Source organism: Euprymna scolopes, chromosome 38 (genome assembly GCF_053919585.1).
Source record: "Euprymna scolopes isolate OS-2025 chromosome 38, ASM5391958v1, whole genome shotgun sequence".
In the NCBI taxonomy this organism is placed as follows: domain Eukaryota; kingdom Metazoa; phylum Mollusca; class Cephalopoda; order Sepiida; family Sepiolidae; genus Euprymna; species Euprymna scolopes.
Window position 1 is genome coordinate 79,473,776 of NC_136519.1, and position 7,500 is coordinate 79,481,275.

At 33.9% G+C, this 7,500-nt stretch overlaps 1 protein-coding gene across 4 annotated transcripts in view; it reads right to left on the minus strand.

The window, feature by feature from the left end:
• The window catches only part of LOC145263212 (uncharacterized), a 145,816-nt gene that overhangs the window by 24,449 nt on the left and 113,867 nt on the right, over window positions 1-7,500 (minus strand). Inside the window, exon 1 of one of the 4 annotated variants that reach the window (XM_080120289.1) lies at window positions 77-193. The exons of 2 other annotated variants lie outside the window; for them this stretch is intronic. The gene's annotated coding sequence lies outside the window, so the exon portion shown is untranslated. Of the gene's footprint in view, window positions 1-72; window positions 194-7,500 lie in introns of those variants that run through there. One more of the 4 variants, XM_080120290.1, reaches the window with a different exon arrangement.

The following is a 7,500-nucleotide window of genomic DNA, read 5'->3' on the forward strand; positions in this document are numbered from 1 at the left end:
TTACTCTTTGCTAAACACAAAAACTTGTTTTGTTGTTGTTTTAAAATAAAATGAACATAAGTATAAACTTACTTACTTGTGGTATTCAAAACGAGTTTTGGATAGAATGATATGTTACAGGCCTGCCCGTCTTATATATACATACACACGAAAACGAATGATTACATAGTTTGACGCAAGTGAGTAGTAGGAGGAAGAACATCAATCGAAGGAGGAGGCGATGTTAGCTCCACCCACTTCGACATCTAACGAAATTTTATTTTTTGTTAATTCATCCAGATTTTTCGAAACGTTTTATTTTTCTCCGCGTTTTTTTTTTTTTTGGAGTTCCCAATTCGATTTTGATTTTTTTTATAGATTCGTAATCAACAGAGAAAGCCGTCATGGATTTAAATAGTCTTTTAAAATGCCCGAATACAATTACCACTGTTTAATACTACAAAGATGTGTGTGGGGGAGGGGGATACATGTGTGGTTTTTTTTAAATATTTTTTTTTTATATTAATTTGGAGTTCATGCTGTACTTTTTTTTTTTTTTTTTTTTGCGTCGCAACTTTTAATTTCAGCGAAAAATTCCTTTCTAATCGACGATTTAAAGGATTAAAAACCACTTTAAAATCTTGGAGATTTTTTTTTTTTTTCGTATAAACACGGATTAACATTACACGCACCCGCACCGGTTTGTGATTTCTTTTTTTTTTTTTTTTCTTAAATTATGACACCACATCTAGTATCTTTAATATTCAAAATCAGGTTTGTATTACTGTACACATAGATTCGAAAAAGTTGTCAAAAAACAAATATATAACAAATAAATATTATCAAAGGCAAGATAAGTTACTTTTCTACCTAACTGGATACATTTTTTTGTTTTTATTCAATGTAACATGTTTATTCAGCTCGAAAAACATGCAGTGTTTACCGATGTATTGGAAAATTCAAAATGGCGCCCGACACTCTCTTTAACATGGTAAGTTTGAGAAAACGTATTATAAATAATAAACTAGATAAAATACTATTTAAAAACCACCGAATATATGTCAACTTATGTCACGGTAACCTATAATGAGCGAATTTCTAACAGTATTTTGTCTAGTTTATTATTTATAACATCTTTTCCTGAACTTACCGTGTTAAAGAGAGTGTCGGGCGCCATTTTGAATTTTCCAATACATCGGTAAACACTATGTTTTTCGAGTTGAATAAACATGTTACATTGAATAAAAAAAGATTTGACGGCGGACATACACGATTGCTAGCCCTTTAGCGAAATACGCATCGGCTCCGATATTGTGCGTACACAGTTCGACTTAGGGAGCGCCTAGTTTTTCTATTTTTTTAAAATAATATTTTCAAATATAATTAAAGTTTTATTTATTTATTTTTTCAATTGCAAGGTTAAAGTACAGAATAGGTACAAAACACCCTCCCCTCCCCATTGTAAGAATGGCTTTCTAAATGATAACGTTATCATTTCAGCACGGATCAATGAGTGCACTGGCAGTGCTAGTGCACTCCTCCTGCACTAGTACCTTTCTTATTTATTGTTCGGATTGTTTTTTTGTTTTTTTTTTGTTGTTTTTTATGAATATTTTTATTTTGGCTTGAACTTTGCGAATTATTTATGTTATTATATGCTTTTGTCGAAATACATATCGGGACCACCTTTTGGTCTAGATCAAAGTGTAGTAGTTGTTAGATTAAGATCCATAGAGTGAATGGAATGAGGTATTTTGGTAAATGTTGCCAGTCAAGAGTAAGACTTCAAAGTCTACATTTATTACTTTTTAATCACTTTAGTCACAAAGACCCTGAACCCTTCCCCAATTTCTTGTAGGGCCTTCTTGCGCCTAATTTTGTTGTTTAAAAATCTTTTGTTTTTTACTTAATTGTATTTTCAAAATTTTTAAAAGCAATAAAATATATAAACAAGATCAAAGTGTAGTATCTGTTCCGGCAGATACTGCAAGCTATGACTAGCAAAGACCAGATGTGGGGGCAACCCCACATGCCTGACCATTAACCAGCTCCCATTTCCCACCTCTCGGGAGCTGGTCCCCTTTTTCCCTTCCCCCTCCCTTCACTCCTCACATTAAAAATCGGCCTTGTGCCTAATTTGCTCGGTGGGGGAGCAAATAAATACCATCTGTTCTTCAGATGCTGCACTTCCATTTCTTGTTCTCTTTCGGTGAAGGAGCAGTCCTTCACGACTGAGACAATTTTTTTTTATTTTTGTACCTTTTCTCCACGTTAAAAAACGACCTTGGTGTCTAACTCTGTCCTGTGGGGAGGCATTGTAAATATGTACATATCGGGGCCAGTAGGAGAAATGAAATGGTCTCATGTCGATGAGACCATGTATAGAGTCTTATAACACGAAAAGCGAAAAAAAAAAAAAAAAAAAAATACTAGATAATTTTGAAACATTTTTAGAGCATGTTCATGAAAAATATGGCAATTAAAAAAAATATTCAATAAACTTCGGGGAAAAAACATGTTTTGAATAATTAAAATTTGCATTTTTAAATAAATAATAATTCTTAAAATAAAACAGTAGTGTTCTCGCCGAGTAGTTTTTATTTTATTCAAGAAAATAAAAGCATGCATTTATCGAGCCGTGCTGAAATAATGACATTATTTAGAAAGTCATTCTTAACATGGGGACGGGAGGATGTTGTGTAACCTATTCTGTACTTTCACCCTTTCATCTAACAAGTTAATAAAAATAGGTACTGTAAAACTTTAATTAAACTTGAAAATACTATTTAAAAATAGCGCGGGTCAATAAGTGTATTAGCATCAAATAACATTTCACTGTGTTTCGACATTCCATGAGAAGTAGATACACTCGAAAGTTTTTGTTTATCGCCACAAGTGCTAATTTGGACTTACAACAATTTTCTGGGTAAATTTTCAGATTAGGTCCACCTCAACAATTTTCTTTTAAATGACGACTTATGAAGGTTTTCGGCCACGCTGAATACGAAAATCGCCTTGAAATTTTGCCGAAATTATTAGTTATCGAGATATAAAAAGTTGTATTATGCATTGTATTCTTTGGCGGCCATCTTTGTTACGCGCGTAGATTTGTTTATGGCGCGCGCACGCGCGTAAAAACGGTGGCCGCCAAAGAATACAATGCATAATACAACTTTTTATATCTCGATAACTACTTATTTCTGCAAAATTTCAATGCGATTTCCGTATTCAGCATAGTAGAAAACTTCTAAAAGTCGTCATTTAAAAGAAAATTGTGGAGGTAGACCTAATCTAAAAAAAATACCTTTTCCTGTTCATAATTACCTATAACTAATCTCCGCCCCCCCAAAAAAAATATCCATAAAAAAAAAATCATAACAAAATAATTCGCAAAGTTCAAGCCATAATAATAATAATAATAATAAACAAACAAGCAAACTAGGCTACACATGCAAAAATTCTTTCCTTGTAAAAATAATAATTGTTCCCTAAGTTGAACTGCGTACATCGTACAACATCTGAGCCGATGAGGGGTAGCACTCGTGTACGTAAGTCGATTTGAAGGTTACCTGGACTCGAGTCAAACTTTTTAATTATATATATATAATATATATATATATATATACACACACACACACACACGAGCAAACAGTATAGGAGATAGAGCTTATTATAAGCTCTATCTCCTATTTGGTTTTATCGAGCTTTTACATCTGGCTGAGATAATTTTATAAATATTAATTCTTTAATATTTATATTATACTTTAATTTTACCATCTTGGATCATTTTGGTAAATTTAATTGTAATTTTCCTTTTATACTAGCAGGGGTTACCCGGCGTTGCCTGGGTGACCGGCCCCCTTCCCACTCCGAGGGGTAACAAAAAAGTCACCCCTCTGGATTTACATGCTTGGTGCCGGCCTCCCCCCTTCAGGGAGATATAATCCCCAACCCCACCTTCAGGGAGGAGGGTGCCTGGAGGCTTCTCCCCCCCCCCAAGAAAAAAGTCACGTTTTCACGAGCGGTTGGTTTACAAAAACCTATTTTTATGTTTTTCGCCCTTGCATGGCAACTCTGAGTTAAGAAAAAGAAGATTTCTTTAACCCCCACCCCACCACTTCTTCTCATCTATGTATCTACTTCTCCCCTCTCTCTCTCTCTCATGTATGTATGTATGTAAGTATTCATCGTGGTCACAAAGTTCGTGTTCAATTTAATACACCGTTATAATTGAAAACTGAACTCCCAAGTGAAAAGTTATGAAAAGAAAATTTTTCATTTTTTTTTTTTTTTTTTTTCATAATCTGAAACTTAAGTCTGTAATCGATGACATTAACAGGAAAAGGTTTTTTTAAAAAAGTCAAAATTGTGGAATTTAGAGGAGTGGGCACTTTCAACAACGTCCGCGCAAATAAACATTTTACATTAAATAAAATCACTAAAAAATTATCCAGTTAGGTAGAAAAATAACTAATCTTGCCTTTGGTAACATTTATTTGTCATATGTTTTGGGTACTAATACAATTATTAATTCGTGCTGAAATAATAACGTTATTACTTAGAAAGTCATTCTTAACATGGGGAGGAGAGGGTGTTTTGTACCTATTCTGTACTTTAACCGTACAATTTAATAAAAACGGATATAAAACTTTAATTAAACTTGTGCTTCTGCAGTTTAATTAACTGTTTTTCTTTAAGTAACGCGCCGACATTTACCGATCAGAATACCATTTAACATTTTTAGATTTTACTGTTTTCTGTTTACATTGAAGGTGGGAATGTTGGGGGGGGGGGTCCCAACACCCCCCCTCCTATAATTCAACCCACCCAAAAAAAGAACGAAAAACATCATTTGTTAAACGACACAAGTTCTATAATTGACCCCCCCCTAAAAAAAAAAAAGAACGAAAAACATAAAGGTGTTTGGTGCTTATGTTTTTGTAAACCGTTCGTGAAAACTATGTTTTAGATCAATTAAAGGGCTTTAAAAACTACGCAAGAAAAAAAAATGAACTTCATATATTTTTTAAAACTAACTTATTTCAAATGGCCGCTTAAGATTCCTGCGCGATGTCATAAGTCACTTCACTACGGCCGTTCGCATCGAACGCGCCATGTAAGAAAAACACTACTGAAAGCGGTGAAATGGCGCAAAATAGTCCCAATAGCCAAGGGTTCATACCATGGAAACTGTACATTTGCGATGAGTTTGATTATCAGATTCAGGTATACCCAGATTCATTGTCAGCGACCTCGAATACCCTTAAAAAATTAGAGTGGTCGGTGTTCTGTTGTGGCGTAAAGCAATATTTACACATATTTTTAAAACGGGTAAACATTAATCAGAAGTGACATTTCCAGGGCATTCATATAAAGCTGACGGTTAAATTGAAGATTTAAGAAAATAAGCTAAATAAATAAAGAATAATACTTCATTATCTGCGAAAGATTGTGTTATAAATTGCAATAAAACTAATGAAAAAGCAATTACAACACGTGGCATGGCGGTGTAAAGAAAGGGGACGAGCTAGCTGCGCCTTTAGAGTTATCGAACATAGTTGGGCGTAAAAGTACAAAAGCTGTCTACGAGAGTATTATTGCTTAAAATTATTGGTGCTTCTACAGAATTGGGACGAGATTTTGTAGTCCATAAATGGAGTTTCCAGATTTTAAAAAAAAATATGTTTTCAGCTGATTTTTTTTTTTTTTTGTCAATTCTAAATAAGTTACAATTATAGCTTCCAAATTATGCAGCCGAAATTATTTAAATATCACTGAATTATTAAACAAAATCAACTTTAATCGTGTTAGCAGCTGAAAAATTGCCGCCATCGTTCAAATCGAAACGGAAAATTACCTCCCCCCCTCCTGTGTCTTACGATCGTTTTCATCAAATTCTTTTTTTTTTTTTCTTTAATAAATAATTTACTACCATATCGATTTTCGTAATTTTTGGATATAATCATTTTCAAAATACGAGGAATACGTAGATACCGTTGAAATTTAGTTTTACGATTTCCGAAATTTCGTCCCAATAGTGTAGAAGCGCAAAAATATTTCAATAAAGAAAGAAATAAATTAATAAATTAACGGGTATCACCCTTCGCTCAAATAAAATATTTTAGAATTTTAGGGATAAATGTGACTATATTTCTAAGTATAACTTATATAATACTAAATCCAATTAAAAACATGGTTTCTGGCCAAGATCATAATGCAGTATCAGAACAGATACCACACTTCATTTTTTCTTGGTTAGTGGGGGTGGGGGGGAGAAATCCTTCATAACTGAGACAATTTTTATTTTTGTTCCTATCCAGAGTGCCCCTTTTCAGGGAGCTGAATTTTCCCCCCACATTAAAAACCGACCTTGTATCTAACTCTGCCCTCGTGGGGAGGCAAGTGAATAGGAACACTGTTTTTTGATGAAAAAAAAAAAAAAAAAATTTTTTTTAAATATTGTATTGTATTTTTTTGGTCAATGGCTAGAATCTTTCCAACTGCAAAACCTATATGACAACTTTTGTGGGTTTTCGGGGATGTTGAAAACAAATACATTTAAAAGTGGCGCAGTGAAATAGTTTTCAGGATATAAAGAACTTACTTTTTCAATATCTATATAAGTGAAAATGCGTGTGTGTGTGTGTGTGTGTGTGTGTGTGTGCGTGTGCGCGCGCACGAACGCGTTTCCCTACCAAATTATTCTCTCAATTTTCAGACTACTGACTCGAGATTTGAAATAAGGAATATTGATATTTGGGAAAATCTTTATCGGTTTTCGGCCATAAATTTAGCTGTCAAGGGGTCAAAGCTCAACGATTTGACCTTTGAAAACTCTACCAAACTCCTCTGCCAATTTTGGGTCTAAACACTTGAAATTTTAGATGTAGGTTACTTAGACATGGATCAAACTTTTTAATTTGATTTGAGCCGAAAACAATAAATGTTAAGGTGTCAAAATTTTTTTTTTTTAAATTGACCTCTGCGGTCTCTACCAAATTACTCAGCCAGTTTCTTGTCTAAACATTTGAAATTTCACATAAAGGATATTCAGAGATAGGGCAAGCTTTTTTTTATGTCGATTTTTGGCCGAAAATTAGACTCCAAGGGGTCAAAGTTCAAAAGATGTAACCTTTGCGGTCTCTAGCAAACTATTCAGCAAATTTTGGGTCTAAACATTTGAAATTTTACATAAAGGATATTCAGACATACAGCAAGCTTTTCAATCAGTTCTGGGCGAATATTTAGATGCCAATAGGTCAAAGTTGAAAGAGTTGACCGTTGCAGACTCTACCAAACTCCTCGGTCAATTTTAGGTCTATACACCTGAAATTTTAGATGTAGAATACCTAGACATAAGTCAAACTTTCTAATATACTCCTTTTGATCTGTTGTTCTTGGCCTTTGGACCGGGATCAAAACGCCCCCCCTCCCACCACACACATAAATACAAATTTAAAGGGGTAACTATGATAAAAGAGGCTGGCCGGGAGAAAAATCATTTAAAATTTACAACAGAGA